This window comes from Eurosta solidaginis, chromosome 1 (genome assembly GCF_040869045.1).
Source record: "Eurosta solidaginis isolate ZX-2024a chromosome 1, ASM4086904v1, whole genome shotgun sequence".
NCBI classification, from domain to species: Eukaryota; Metazoa; Arthropoda; class Insecta; order Diptera; family Tephritidae; genus Eurosta; species Eurosta solidaginis.
The window spans coordinates 225,080,366-225,096,852 of record NC_090319.1 but is presented as its reverse complement, the minus strand read 5'-3'; the positions used below and the strand labels follow the sequence as shown (position 1 = coordinate 225,096,852).

General features: G+C 35.9%; 1 protein-coding gene across 4 annotated transcripts in view; it reads left to right on the top strand.

The window, feature by feature from the left end:
- Cad86C (Cadherin 86C) overlaps positions 1-16,487 on the top strand; it is a 2,678,031-nt gene that overhangs the window by 201,446 nt on the left and 2,460,098 nt on the right. For 2 of the 4 annotated variants that reach the window (XM_067760174.1, XM_067760171.1), the window contains exon 1: positions 8,511-8,777. The exons of the other annotated variants lie outside the window; for them this stretch is intronic. The gene's annotated coding sequence lies outside the window, so the exon portion shown is untranslated. Of the gene's footprint in view, positions 1-8,510; positions 8,778-16,487 lie in introns of those variants that run through there. 4 annotated transcript variants of the gene reach the window in all.

The following is a 16,487-nucleotide window of genomic DNA, read 5'->3' as shown; positions in this document are numbered from 1 at the left end:
TTTGTTTTTTCGTTTTAATCGTACTTTTTTTTTTTGATTTGTGATACTTATTTAAATTTCTCTCAATATTACTTATTTGTAACTGCATACTTCTGTACTTATCTTTGTTTTACTAGAAAAGATCATTGCTGCAATAAGATTTATATATGTAATCAACAAAGGAAATTAAAAGAAATGATCTGTGGCACTCTGATATACAACAGATCTTGGCGGATCAAATAGATGGCACGGAGTCCTTTACGATAAACGGGGGCGTTCCACAGGTATGGCAGGATATGTAATAACTCGCCAGACATCTTTATCGTAAGCGCAGGGTTTCAAAACTACGTCAGCTGGCAGCCGATGGTATTCCACCCACGCTTACTCCTCTCGCTTGAGCAATGAGCCGAACTCATCATGTCAAAGCGACGCACTTTCATCAATAGCATATCTATTTCCACCCTCCCTCTCCCCACTGCAGGAAATGTAATAACTCGCCAGATATCTTTATCGTAAGCGCAGGGTTTCAAAACTACGTCAGCTGGCAGCCGATGGTATTCCACCCACGCATACTCCTCTCGCTTGAGCAATGAGCCGAACTCATCATGTCAAAGCGACGCACTTTCATCAATAGCATATCTATATTTCCACCCTCCCACTCCCCACTGATGCATATCAACGGAAGCGTGCTTTTCGCAAGTTTATTGAATCAGCGTCGGCTCGTTTTATTCCCGCTGGAAAAATTCTGGAAACCCGGTTAAATTCCAAAACGGAGGTCAACTTTAGCGAGAGAGCGTGACCTTGGGAGGCATCAAGTTTGTGGTGAACACCAAATTTTTTTTCTTTATTTCTTGCGTATACGCACAAATTTCTACATATACATTTTCAAAAAAAATATATTTTTGTGTGAGAATTTATCTCATTCCATTTACAAATTTTACGCATACAATAGAGTCATTATCATGTTTATATAAATAACAATAGAAGAAAAAGAAAAAGCTAATGAGGTATATATTAATTGAATTAGTTATTATGTTTATGTCATAAAATATTAACATAGATAATAATAATAAACTATATGTTGATAAAAGATTCGAATTAAAAAGGTGTATTTTAAAAAGAAAATTTTAAAAAGAAAGGAATAAATCCATGTATAGTACTTGCCAGATAATTTCCTGCTGGCCATGTTTATGTATTTTATACAATCTTAAAATCTTAGTTTTGAAGTAAGATCATTATTACGTATTTTTTAAAGGTATCTATACTACGGCACGTTCTGACATTTGCCGGTAGTTTATTGTATAATTTTACGCCATAGTTGCGTATAGAATTTGTACTCTTCCCTGTTCTGAAAGACGTAGTTCTGATAGTTGTTATATTTCGAATATCGTATGATGCATTGTCTATTATATTGAGTAAAGGATTATTTTTTATTAAGTGGTTTTTAATTTTAAACACTGCTAAGAGCGTTTTTAGTGCACTTATTTTTTTAATATCTAGTCTATTTTCATACAGACTTGCGTAGGCGTTCTAATGGGCAGTGAAAGTATATTTTTTATTATTTTGTTTTGCAACCGCTGCAGTTCGTTCATTTTATAATCCGCGGATCGGCTTCAAATGGGGTTTAAGTAGTTGATGTGCGACAGGAAGTAGGAAATATATAGCAGCCATATTTGTTTCCGGGGAATAATGTTCCTATTTCTATAAAGCGCGAAATTAAATGGGATTAATTTTAATTTTAAATTATGTACGTGTTCCGTCCAGCTTAAGCTGGAGTCAAACCATATCCCTAAATATTTAAGCTTCTCCACTCTACTAATTTTCACATTATTATACATGATCCCAGAGAACTCATTCATGTCTCGAAGCGGTCTAAAATTCTCAAAGATTATAAAGCTCGTCTTCGATGGGTTAATTTTTGGCAGATTTTTTTCAAACCATTTCCTGATTTCTTCCAAGTCATGTGTAATGCTATTTATTAAATTTTCGAAAGTGTCTGCTGCATATAAAAAGCTTCCATCATCTGCATAAAACTGCGGTGTCGCCTTTAGGTTGAGTTTAAGTACGTTATTTATATATAATGAATAAAGTTGTTGTTAATTTCGAACCTTGTGGAACTCCTGTTGTTACATTTCTATGCGTACTTTTGTGGCTGTTTATCTGACATACTGTCCCCTATCTGTTAAAAAACTTTTAAAGAATTTCAATTCTACTCCACCCATGCCTAGTTCCGCTATTTTTCTAACCATTATGCTCGAGTTTACAGAGTTAAATGCTTTTGAAAGATCTATCGCCAATAGTGCTACATATTGTTTTCTATCCAAGTTTTCGTATATGAATTCTGTACACGAAATGCATGCTGACAGAGTACTTGAGTTTTCCGTGAACCCAAACTGGTTTTTATATATTATTTGATTCGCATGTAGAAAGTAGTTAAGTCTATTTAGTACTATACTTTCAAAGATTTTGTCGATAACTCTTAGCTTTGTAATGGGTCTGTAGTTTAAACATAATTCTTTGCTTCCAGCTTTGTGAATTGGCACAACTTCACCTATTTTGAACTCATTGGGATATTCACCATTTTGGAAACATTTGTTGATGAAATTACATAACGGCTGACTTAGGAAGTCTTTATATTTATACAGAATGCGCGCAGAGATGCCATCACATTCTTCCAGGGTAAAAGGCCTAGAAATCCTCAAGTGTGCTTCATCAGTATATTGTACATTCGTGGGAGTTTCAATGACAGTTGTAAGGAACTCATTGAAGCAAATGGCAATTTCAATCGGATTTGTTACAGCAAGATCTACCGTAAATTAGTTCCTTTAAAATAGACCACATTCTGTTTGCACAGGAAATATTTTGTTGAATTTTCTCCCCATAATATTCTTTTTTTCTGATAATTTATTAAGTTTCTTATTTTTTTTCTTAAAATTTTTAATTCTCTTTCAAAAAAGTATTGTTTTTTTATTAAACCTTTAATTTATAGAATTTGTCACGACTTTTATTAATTGCAGTAGCTCCTTGTTCATCCAAGCATTTCGAAATTTACCGCAAAACTTTTTTTGTTGCTTTAATTATGCTAGCTTTAACGCTGCGTGAAAATCTGAAAAGGACTCCTTTCGTATTGTCACTCAGACACCCATTTCCTTCAAATAAATTATAATCTATTATCTGTAAGGTGTTTGTTCTGTTAGTGAAGGCAATACTTTTATTTAAGCTAACAGAAAGCTATATAAGCCTGTAATCGGATATTGGGTGATCTTCTAGTGTAAGGGTATATTTGTAATTTACTTCATCAGTTATAATATGATCTATCACTGTATCAGAATTTATTCCCTTCCTAGTACACGTGTTTTCACTTATCTTATTCAAGCAAAGGAATCCATTACTGTATATGGTATTAAAATAATTGATCACATCTTTGTTCACATTAAGAAGGTTAATGTTAAAATCACCCAAAGCAACATAATGTTTTACATGCAAAACTTCTTTTTCAAACGCATCTACAAATGACGGGATATCCGAAGAACAATTACTATAAATGCAAGCTATGTGTATATCAAGTTTAGTTAATTTGATCATTAAAAACTACTTTTATCGAACTCCAAAGAAGATACGTGATTTGAATTTATGGATTCATGCACAAAAATTATGCAGCCGCCGGCTCTGTTCACGATTTGCGAAGAATGCGTTGTACTCGGGGATATTATAATATTTATTTTCATTTTCGTAGATCCATATTTCGCTCAAAGCTATCACATGAATTATTTGCCTCCTCTTCTTATTTTCCTCAATGATACTTTTTATATCAGGTAGTTTATTTCTAATACTTTGAATATTGAGATATAAAATATTTAATTTATTCCCAGTATTTTCTAGATCAAATTCATTACATTTATAAATAACATTTTCGCTTAATATTTCTGTGTTTATATATTCCATAAATAACGATTACTTATCGCTGAATATAATTATTAAATAAAAATAAAATTTTCTATCTACTTTAGTTTTTTTTAATCATCCACACAGTCTATTTCAATTATTTTTTCGTTATCATCTTTTCTTACGAGTATTTTTGCATATTTGTACTGTTTGGTTTTGGTTTCTTGCTTTGTTTTTTTCATTATTTCGCTAAGTTCCTTTTCCATCAAATGATAGTAGTTGACGGTTTCACTTGGTGTTGGGTATTATTTTATTCATGTCTATGCCGTTTCCCGTTTTTATAAACACCATACACTTCTTCTTAAATTCACCAATTGCTAATTTAGCAATAAGCGGAAAAGTCTGGAATTTTTGCTTTCATTTTGATAAACGTCAACTATGTGATCTTTACCGACATTCACATTTATTTGCTCGCCAATATCAACTATAACATATTTTAGTTTTTGCTTTTCAATTTTGGACAAATTCGTTATTATTAAGTTATTCTTGTTTTTGTTTTATTTCATTGTTAGTAAATCTTTTTCTATTTTCTTCATATTTGCATTTTTTACATTTTCATATTTGCATTTTTTACTTTTATCTCACTTAATTCTTTCTTTATTTGCTTATTTTCTTCAGCAAGCCTAGTTATTTCAGCTTTGAGTGAGTCAAAACTATCGCTCATATGCTGTTGAGTGCTTTTTGTTTTGCTTATTGCTCTCTCTTGCACTTTGAATTGTGACTCCATGCTCTCTATTATTTTTGTAAGACTAAAGCGCCAAATACACGACACGAACATTTCCGCGAACATTCCCGTTATGTCATGTTTCTGCGACCTTTTCTGTCGTGTATGGTGGTGTTTGCCAGTTCGCGCAAATGTTCGCCAAAAATCAAAATATTTTAATTTTTGGCGAACATTTGCGCGAACTGTTCGTGCGTGTATGGCGAAATAGCTTATAATCGTAGTAATTTCTGAACGGAACAGACGTGCGCGGAAAAGTAAAATGGACAATAAAAAATTTCTGAGTGAATTTATTGAAATGTATAAAGTTTTTTTACGCTTAATTGCCACAGCTAGCAATATTGCTGCAGCACAATTGTTGTCCGTATTCGTCGCTGTCTGAAAGAGAACTAATGTTCGGCCAAAAGTTCGTATGGTGTATGGCCAAAGCTGCGAACAAGATTGCGGAATGTTCGCGGAAATGTTCGTGTCGTGTATTTGGCGCTTAACATTGTCCATTTCAGCGTCACTCGTTTCACTCGAAATTGTAACTTTTTCTTTGTGTTGTTGCCTCTTATTTTCTCTTGTGTTTGGCGCAATGTTTCAATTTCCTTTCAAAGTCAAAATATTATATTCTTTATTATAAAATTTCTTGCCAAACACGAAGCTAACACCGAGAACTTCAATTTCACTTTGTTTATACGTATTAGCAGTACGAAAACTTCACTAGTTTCGCCTTGTTAATGTGCAATATCTTTTTTAAACGGTTTTATTTAGCTTGAGTTCACAGGGAGGCTGCACGGCCGTTGTGAACGAATTTTGTAATTGAAATTTAAATAACTTCCCGATAAGCTACAAGCTTGAAACTTGGAATATAGTTCAGAACTCGATGACAATGCAATAATAAGAAAAAAAAATCGCCGCTAGGTGGCGCAAGGATCGAGATATTCGCAAAAATCGTATTTGTGGTCCGATTTGATTTGGTCCATATTTGGAACACATAATACATACATGAATAGAAAGCGACCTATGATGCCCGATTTGGCTCATATTTGGAACAAATATTGCATACAGTCTGGTAGAATAGACATCAAAATATTTTGGAGTTGGAGGAGGGACAAGCATACGTGGCGCAGAGTCGAGTAAAGTCTTTGGAAGGATTATGTATTGAGGACTTAGATTGTAACAAATTGTCAGGAAAGAGTCCTTGTAATAATGAGTCACTAAATGAACTAAATAGAATGAGAAATAATAGGCAATTAAATAAAGACTAAAAACTTGAAAATAAAATAATTAAAAAAAAATTTTAAGTTAAACGGTTTTATTGAAAACAATACTTACATGAAGTAATAATAATACGAAAAGCTAGAAAATAATTAGGTAGGTCCTAGGTACTAGTCATCACACTCCTTATCAATCTATGGCGTTGATCAGACAATTAAATAAAAGCGTTGGACGCGTCATATTTCTATTGATAGTCATAAGTAAAACCAACTGAACCTTAATCAGGTTATGCTACGCCTAACATTTTTAGAAATTTCACGCGCCCAACGCTTTTATTTAATTGTCTGATCAACGCCATAGATTGATAAGGAGTGTGAGGACTAGTACCTAGGACCTACCTAATTATTTTCTAGCTTTTCGTAATATTATTACTTCATGTAAGTGTTGTTTTCAATAAAACCGTTTAACTTAAACATTTTTTTTAATTATTTTATATTTTATTATTTTTAATTATAGCTGCGAGAAGAGTGACTTCACTCAATCGTATGTTAAATACTCGACACAAAGGTCTGATCATCTAATGGAAAAACACAGCGGGCGAAATGGGAGGAACATATTAAGAGCCCTAACCTTCAATAGGTGCGACTACTCACAAATTGTCTTAAAAGTTTTCTAAAGGAAGTCAAAGGAAACTAACAGTTTCAACAGTGTTGGACCATAGGGATGCTGCTGTTACGAGCGTAGGTTCTGCATTATAATTGAAAAGATGATTGGTGTTTCCGCACATAAAACCAGGGGTACACATTATGCATACCTGGGTTGATTCTGGACAGTTAAACGTTTAATCTGTAACAGTATCCAGAACGAAGTTGGGCTAGAGTGACTTGTGTCTCTCTAGGTAGTCTGTTTTCTTCTTCTGCAAGGGTTGGCTAGTATATATTGATAGAGGGGTTCACCGGGCACGACCCATCAAAGATGTTTTACCGATTCTGTGTGGATCAACCTTAGGGCTTCCTTATGGTTACGGATCCCATCAAAGTGCTTACGAAGATGTTTCCTTATGCCTCTGTTCAGTATTTCATTATGCTCGTTTATGTTGAACTCTTTTGCCTCGCAATGTAGATGGTGCTCAGCGGTTATAAGAAGACAACCCGTGCCAGTTCTGAGTGCATTATTTTAGCAGGCCTGCATCCTTTTCCAGTGTGTGTTTTTCTTTTCTTCTATTCTAATTTAAAAAATGTTCAATTAAACAAAATATATCATAACAATCATAAGGACAACAAATTATTGTTTGGGCCTTGAGCTCGATTGGAACCCAAGATCTTACAAATCAGTACTCCTATAAAACAGCAACAAAAAGATAAATATTTCCAAGAGCACGTGGAAAAGGTATCAATAAATATGAAACTATAGCATCATTACCATAAAAACAAGCCCAATATTCTGCTTTTTCGACAGATGACTCAGCTCTGTGAAAATTAATTTGGCAAGAAACAGAATAGAAATTGAAATTATAAAGACAAATAAATAACCGCTGTAATAGTTGAATGGTTAGAAAAGCGGCGCCAAAATGACAGGAAACTATTGTTGATGCTTTGACCTCGATTCGAACTCACGATCTTACAAATCAATTGGCTGATAAAACTTCCGCAAAATTGTTAATCTGTAACTATCTTTATTTATTTTTTATAAAATTATAGAACAAATCAATATTAATTTTTTACATGTATAAAAATTTGGAACCTGCTTAGGTCATGTAGCTTTCCTTTCTTTCTGGAAAAGTTCGGAAAACACTATTCCCCCTTAACAACTCACAATTTTGTGTTTGAATTTTGGTCGTACGACAACCTGCTTGACAAGGCGGGCTCCGCGGTGTAATATTAAATATGTATGCTGCTCCCCTTACTATAGTAAGGCCACCGCTACTTCTCGAGGAATCCAGCCGAAAATATTCCCTGGCTGGAAATCATCCAAAAGACACGGTCCGCATAACATCTTGATGTAAAATAAACCTATGGAAACAGGCGTTTTTTTGCTTTCCAGAAATGGGGTTTTGCATAAAGCAGTATTTGGAACCTAAGATTGTGAAAAACTTTTTATTGTTCGAATGCTAACGCTTTTACCATACTAATTTTATTTACAACATTTCTTTTATTTGAAATTCGTATGAAATATCGAATTTTGAATGTACTAAACTTGCTATTAGATATCAAAATATCAGAAAAGCCAAAGGAATTACAAATTTACTTGAAAAGTTAACACCCCAATATACATGTAAAGCTGTTTTGTTTCTATTAAATTTCACAATGCTGTAATTAGATATTAAAAATATCTAACAAGTGGACAATTTTTGATCCCTTTATAAAACTAAAACCACCCTCAGTTTAAATGGTTTTATTATTTTAATATATTACTAGACACATACATATAAGCGTGTATATATGAGGGCATAGTTCAAATATGTATACTAGTGAAAGGTGTGCTTATGCTGCAGAAAATTTTCCTTAATTTACATATTCCAAAAAATACCTCACTTTCCAAACTGCAAAACGCGCCTCCAAATAATAAATTATTTTCCAAAGCAAAATAAACTTCCAGGGAACTTAAAGCCTCACTCACACTGGTACATGGAAATAGCCCAACAGATTTGGTCAACGTTTTGTCCTCAACGGTCGCATAGTTTTTATGCTAATTGTGTTGTACCTTCGTTAGTTTGTTCAGTGGCGGTAGCTAGCGAATGTTAAAATATGGTGTGAAATGATATTCTCATATCAAAAAAATGTAAAAAAAAGTGCAACTCATAATTGTAGTCTAATTAATTAAGAAACAGAAACTCTTTATCTAATGAAATAACAACTAATGGCTAAGGAGTCGGATTGTTTAAATTTGGTAAAATAAATTTTGGATAAGAAATAAACCATTCACTGAGGTAAGAAATTCTAAATTTAAGGCTGATATCAAAATATGCTCTATTCACATTTGTCGGCCAATCAATACTGGTTAGTCATTTTGTTTACCAAGTATCGAAGTGCCGACTGCATAATTTATACCCCAGCAAAAGCCATAGAAGTGTTTCATGAAAAAGAGTAATATACCTATATATAACGGAACGGCAACTAGGGGAGAACTTTTCTCTTTTATTTGCTTTCAACTGGCGAATTTCACTTGGCCATGTCCTAGGCGGTGGACATTATCCCCGCAGTTTCGGTCTAGCACCGATTACGCGGTACGAATTAGATCCGCATAGAAACCCTTTCATAAGTTTTTTGGATTCCCAAAATTGCCCTCTGAGGGGCTTAAACATCTATATATATAAAATTCAAATTATGTATGTATGTAGGTATAGATCGAGTCGCGTCCTAAACGATCGACCGATCACAACCAAATTTGCACAACCCACTAGAAACCTTCCAAGGATGGTCGTAGGCTAAAAATAATATCGATATAGAAAAGGGGCGTGGCACCTCCCATGCAAAATAAATATTTGGTACTACATAACTCTGAAGGTTTCATGCTAGAACATTGAAATTCAGTAAGGAGGTGTATGAGGCCAATCCCTAACACCCCCAAGAAATTGTGGAGTTGGGGAGAAGGGGGCGTGGCACCTCCCATATAAATGGAATTTATCATACTGCATACCTCTGGATGGAGTAATGGTAGGATAGTGAAAATTGGTAAGGAGCTATATGCGGTTAAGTCCTAACACCTCCAGTAAAATGTGGAATTGCGGAAAAGGGGGCGTGGCACCTTCTTAAAATGGGATTTTTCAGAACTATGGCTGCTGTACAAACTTAGGTTATTATAACAGCTAAAGTTTGACTACAGAGTTGTTTGGCTGTTATTCCTTTTGGATGTTTAGTAATCGTCCGCCGTTAAAATTTTTTGGTAACTTCAGTCAATCCACATCTTCTATCTATCTAAGTACCTCTATATATATAAAATTCAAATTATGTATGTATGTATGTAGGAGTAGATCGGGTTGCGTCTTAAACGAATCGACCGATCACAACCAAATTTGCACAACTAGAAACCTTCCAGGGATGGATAATTGCGATATATGAAATGGGCGTGGCACCTTCCATAGAAATGGAATATTTGATACTGCATAACTCTGAAGGTATTCATGCTAGAAGATTGAAATTCAGTAAGGAGTTATATGAGGCCAATCCCTAACAACACCAAGAAAATGTGGGGTGAAGGAGAAGGGGGCGTAGCACCTCCCATACAAATGGAATATATCATACTGCAAATCTCTGGATGTAGTAATGCTAGGATAGGGAAAATTGGTAAGGAGCTGTATGATGTAAAGTCCTAACACCTCCAGTAAAATGTAGAATTGTGGAAAAGGGGGCGTGGCATCTTACCTACAAATGGGATTTTTCAGAACTATGGCTGCCGTACAAACCTAAGTTATTTTAACAGCTAAACCGTGACTCAAAAAAGAGTTGGTCTGTTATTCCTTTTGGACGTTTAGTAATCTGCCGTCATTAAAATTTTTTGTAAACTTCAGTCTATCTACATCTTCTATATCTACATAAAATTCTAAATTTCGTAAAGAACAAAGTTTTCATACCAAGGATTCCATTAATACCGGCAGATATACCTTTAAATTTTAATCGCCTCCAATTTCCTATTAGGTTGGCTTTCGCAATGTCTTTCAATAAAGCTCATGGACAGTTGTAGTAGGAGTCAATCTTACCAACTCATGTTTCAACTATGGCCAATTATACGTAGCCTGCTCCTGAGTTGGCTCATCGAAAAATCTTTGTGTTTATACTCCAAATAATATTACAAAAAAATATTGTATATCCTATGGTTTTCAGAAATACCTAAATTCGCAAATACACAACCTTAAAATAAATTTAAAATTTGTGTTATTTATTTTGCATATTATTATAGAAACGTGGGGCGACGCCCACGGGCATAAGCTAGTTATTAATATTGACTCAAATATAACTTGCTTGTCCTTGTATAAATAATGTACTCTGTTGTTGTCGTGCTAATTTTCTTACCTTTATTATATGGGGTTTAGGCAAGGGAAAGACATAATCAGAAGTCAATTTTTTGGTTAATATCATATCTATCAAACTTGTGTTGGATATAAAATATAAAAACCCAAATTGTCGATTTTCGAACTAGAGTTACTATCGAACTAGTACTTCTTGGTATCTTAGGTGTAGTTCTAAACCAGAACTTACTACATACTTCCTGACTTCCTTACAACTTTTTACACGAATATCAGTAATACACATTTGAGCAAATGGTGAGTCCAAGAGGTAAAACTGTACATTCGTGTTTAATATCGTTTTCTTTTCTGGCAAAAGTGTGCCGCTTTTTGTACGCCTCGCAAGGGTTGTAAATATATTTTGTTCTATTCTAAACAGGAGGTAACGTCTTTACGGGGTTAGGTTAGGTTATGTTGAACTGGCCGGTCCATGAGAACCTTACATAGACTGAATAAGTCCGTAGTGTTACCAGAAGTTCGTTTTAACGACCAAACTGGAAAATCCTATCAAAAACCAAGTCCTATGTTATAAAATAACTCCATCCTCTTGGCAAATACTAGAAGCTTCCTAGGATTTAAGCCACTTGCTGCTTCTAGATCTGACAGCTGTATGCAGTCTTAGCCTGGCAAGCGCAGGGCAAGAGCACAAAACGCGCTCGATCGTTTCCTCCTCCAGCCCGCACTTCCTACATCTGCTATCACTGACGACCAATCCTAATTTAAAGGCATGTGACGCCAGAAGGCAGTGTCCAGTCAGAATACCCGTCATGAGTCTACAGTCCTCTCTTTTTAACGATAGAAGAGCCTGATTGCATTTGTTAACGCTGTGTTCTTTGATACCTGGTCTACAGGTGGAATGTGCAGAATGGCATACACTGCAGCCGTCGGGGTTGTTTTCAGGGCTCCCGTAATGCTAAGCATTGATAGTCTGCATACCCCCTCTAATTTTTTGAGGGAGGTTGTTTTTTTTTGTGGCTTTCCACCAAACAAGAACTCCATAGTATATAATAGGGCTTACAATCGGTGTAAAAACCCAATGGGGCGATAAGCTCACCCCTCCTAATTTAGGTCTGATCCAATTTGTGACCTTGTACCTCTTTGTAAACAAGACCATATCCGTATTTTCCGCGTTGACTTTCAACCCGAAATTTGATGCCCAGGTACGAATATCCCGAAGCGCCCGATCCATCAAAGAGCTAATCGTTGGCAAGCACTTTCAACTTAAACGTCATCTGCGTAAGCCGTAAGTTTTACGGGTCCCTCATCGAATCGACTAAGCAGTTGGTTGATGACCAGCGTCCACAGCAGAGGTGATAGCATCCCTCCCTGCGGCGTGCCCCTGTCCACTGATTTCGTGGCCTCGTATAATCCTCATTGTGATGTAATCTTCCTGCAATTCAACATGCAGCCGATCCATCTCGCCAAGGATGGATGTACTTCAATGTAATTAAGACCATCCATAATCGCCCATTTAGAAACATTATTGAAAGCCCCGGCAACGTCTAAGAAGACTCCTAGAGCATATTCCTTATATCCAAGGGCTTTCTCTATGCTTATTACCACCCTATGCAATGCAGTGTCTACCGACTTGCCTTTGGTCTACTCATGTTGTGTTGTGGAGAGCAGCTTTTTATCCACGTTGGACTTTATGTACACATCTATCAGCCTCTCAAAGGTTTTGAGCAGAAATGATGTTAGCTAAGCGTGGGGCAGTTGAGGGCGAGCAGTTTAATATGAGTTATAAGGGAGTAATTTGATGCGCTTGTAGGCGTGTGAGTCGTGGCACAGTGGATGACGTACCCGACTCACACGTTTAGGGTTGCGGGTTCAAAGCCCACTGCAAGCAAACATTTTTTAAATTTATTATTATTTTTTATTTTATAAATTATTATTTTAATGGACTGTATGTTATTTTACTTAGAGAGAGGTCACTATGTACCTGTTACACCTTGTATTTATTCATTGGGGGCGAGCACTGGGGGCTCCAAGGTATTGGCTGCGGAATGAGCCACCTTGTTTTGCTTTGAAAAACCCCTATTACACCTTGTATTTATTCATTGGGGGCGAGCACTGGGGGCTCCAAGGTATTGGCTGCGGGATGAGCCACCTTGTTTTGCTTTGAAAAACCCCTATTACACCTTGTATTTATTCATTGGGGGCGAGCACGGGGGGATCCAAGGTATAGGCTGCGGGATGAGCCACCTTGTTTTGCTTTGAAAAACCCCTATTACACCTTGTATTTATCCATTGAGGCGTACACTGGGGGCTCCAAGGTATTGGCTGCGGGATGAGCCACCTTGTTTTACTTTGAAAAACCCCTATTACACCTTGTATTTATTCATTGGGGGCGAGCACTGGGGGCTCCAAGGTATTGGCTGCGGGATAAGCCACTTTGTTTTGCTTTGAAAAACTCCCATTACACCTTGTATTTATTCATTGGGGGCGAGCACCGGGGCTCCAAGGTATTGGCTGCGGGATGAGCCACCTTGCTTTGCTTTGAAAAACCCCGCTTTGGGATAAAACATTTAAACTATGTCTTTAGAATATTTCACTAACAAGTTGAGAATTACAAGCACACTTAACACTAATGAAACAAACGAAAGAAAACAAAGTCATAGTTTAAGTCGCTTAAACACCTATCTCAGAATTTGATCGAAGAACACCCTAATTTAGAATTTGTTTCGAAAAGCCCCTGAGTATGAATTCAATATATTTAGACATTCTCAGATAGGGAGATTTCGTTTCAAAAACGCCCTATCTCATGCCAAAATATGTTGAATTTATACTCAATGGCTTTTTGGGACAAATTCTTAATTTATACACAACTATTTTTAGAAAAATTTTGTTGCTGTGAATTATTTGTTTTTGTTTATTATATTGTTATATTTTAATATTTAGTAAAAATTACTAAAATATATACGTATATGATCGAATTTTTTCGATTTGCTTTGTGCTTTATATATCCATGAATTTCAAAAAAATTAAAAGATTGACAATTCAGTATCTAATTTTACATAAAGGTTTTAATTTTGCAATTGTGGTAGTAGTACATCTTGTACCGGATCTACGTCGACCGCTACAATTGGTTGTTTTGATTCTTGTGTAATCAGACGACAGACTATTGACCTGAATTTACATCAGTGCCATTATTAGCCTTTTTCGATGGCTTAAAAGTGAAGACAACTTGATCCTTAGTAGTGACTGAAGCCTGGCCGCATGAGCCACAGTTTGACGATGGTGCAGCAATGCGGTTTCGGCAACATAATATGATGTTTACTACGTGCCGCGCATTCAGATGGTATTTCCTTTGTCTCATATATAAGTGCACCCTCCTTTTCATAACCGCCACCGTTAAAACCGAAATCGAAAAGTTTCTGCTTGCAAGTTTATTCACCGCGTCCGCCAAACATGCCGAAACCGCCTGAAGTGAAAAAAGAGAACGTTTTGAAGATTTGAAAGTGATTGAACATTTAAAAACTACATATTTACAAATTATTATATCAGTATCGACCGAAAAGCTTGTAGCCTCTACGCTGTGTCCTGAATAACCCCAACTGCCGCCAAAGATATCAAAACGATTAGCGATCTGATATTCATTATTCAACGCTTCCTTGGTTTGATTTTGTTGTTTGGGCGCTGCTTCCTCAAAGCAAGCAAGTCTGTTGGATTTATTTTGAAATAACGAAAAAAATATAACTATTAAAAATGTACCCGGGACTAACCCCCCAAGGGCGACTCTGGGATTGTTCGAGAAAAAGTTCTTCGAACGTACACGTTGGCGGCGGCGAGTACCGAAGAAGAATTAAAGATATGCTTTACGAGTTTAACGCAGACATCAGCGTAGTCCAGCGAATCAAAACACAGCGGCTTCCTGTTAGGACTCTAGAACTATTTAAAAAAACTCAGCACAGTTTTATTATTTGTTTAAATGTGTCGCTTTTTGGTGAGAACCATTTCAAGACAAAAATATACTTGGTTAGTTGCTATAGAATGCATAATAGTCTTCTAAAAAAAATCCTAATAATTAAAAAAAAAGGTTAAAAGCATAGAAGATATTCTAAATTTTCTAGACCAAGTTTAAAACACTCAGGAACGTTAAGGCACTTCTGTCCGGTCAGGCGATGTAAATTTAGAAATCATCAACATCTACATCCCTCCTCTCACCTGTTGCCCCAGTGGATATTGCCCTGATATCAGCGTACTACTCACTGGCGATAATGGCATTATCTTAAGTTCAATGCCCACCATGATAGATGGCATATGGAGCATGCAACTGCAATTGTTCCTAAAATCCAGAACCGTAATAAAATCCTCAAATCTCTTTCCGGCAGCACTTGGAGTAAAGACAAAGAAACGTTCATTACCACATACAAAGCAATTGACCGGCCGATTGCATGCTACGCGTCCCCGATATGGTCGCGAAGCCTAAAGGTTACTCACAGGAAGAAACTACAGGCCTGCCAAAATACTGTCCTCTTGTTCCTTGGACTCCCGTTAGAGAACATTGATGACAATTTGTGATCGGTCGCACTTATTTGAAGAGGCGAAGCACTGCTGCAACAACAACAACAATCCACAACTGATAGCCCCGTAACACTGCATTTAGCAAAAAAGAAATATATTTCATAACACAGTTTTATTTGGAAAATTCCGCGCACAAAGAAATGTTAATTCTTTAATCAAAATTTCTGTTTTTACACAATTTTCAAAGTTTTAAGTTTTATATTTTAAATTGTATGAGTTTGGGTCTAGGAAAGATAGAAACCGTAACTGCGGGTACGCGCAGTCGACCCCTGTTCCAGAATATAACAAAAACTTTTCACTATAATTTCTACGCTAGTAACCTTTTGTTATTTATGTCTTTAGAAATTTGGTTGAATGGCCAGGACGTTAATCAATCACGAGAATGTATATCTAATGCTTCTGTCTTCAGATTGGTTTACCTTCAGATTCTTGTTGTTTTCGGGCTGCCATTCTCCTCATAGTAAATGGTAATACTTTATTTGTAGGTAAATTGATGACTTTATGCAAATGTACTAAAGATTTGTATATTGAGTCACTATTTTATTAATTTTTGATAAATTAAATCTTTTTCGCGCTAAATAAAAACTTGTAAACGAAATGCCAAATTTACCCGAAACAGCTGATTCCAAGTTCGAATTCTTCTTCCCAACACTTTTGGGAAAAATCTTCTCCCAGGGAGTTTATAATTGGGAGAATTAATTTTTGGGAGAAACAAATTTCTGGGAGATGAACTCCCATGGGAATATTCAGAATTGGGCTGAATATTTTATTTCAACAGAAAATGAGCGAAGCAGTAGTTCTCTCACCGTTTGGCGTGTACAAATATATACATACGTAGAGATGAAATATTTGAGCAACGGAACAATTAAGAATTTGGAGCTATGTACTCAGGGGGGTTTGTGAACATAATACGTCTTACAGATGGCAATTTCGATAGTTGCACAGATTTTCGAATTTACAAAAAACTTTTTCTATTAATTATTAACAAATATAGTAATATTTGACTTATCTTGTTTGGTTGATTTTCCGACAGGGTGGATAAATGATGTATATTGGAACGATTTTCCGTCATCCCTTGTCAAATTTGTTTTTGAGACAAACCGGTTTCGG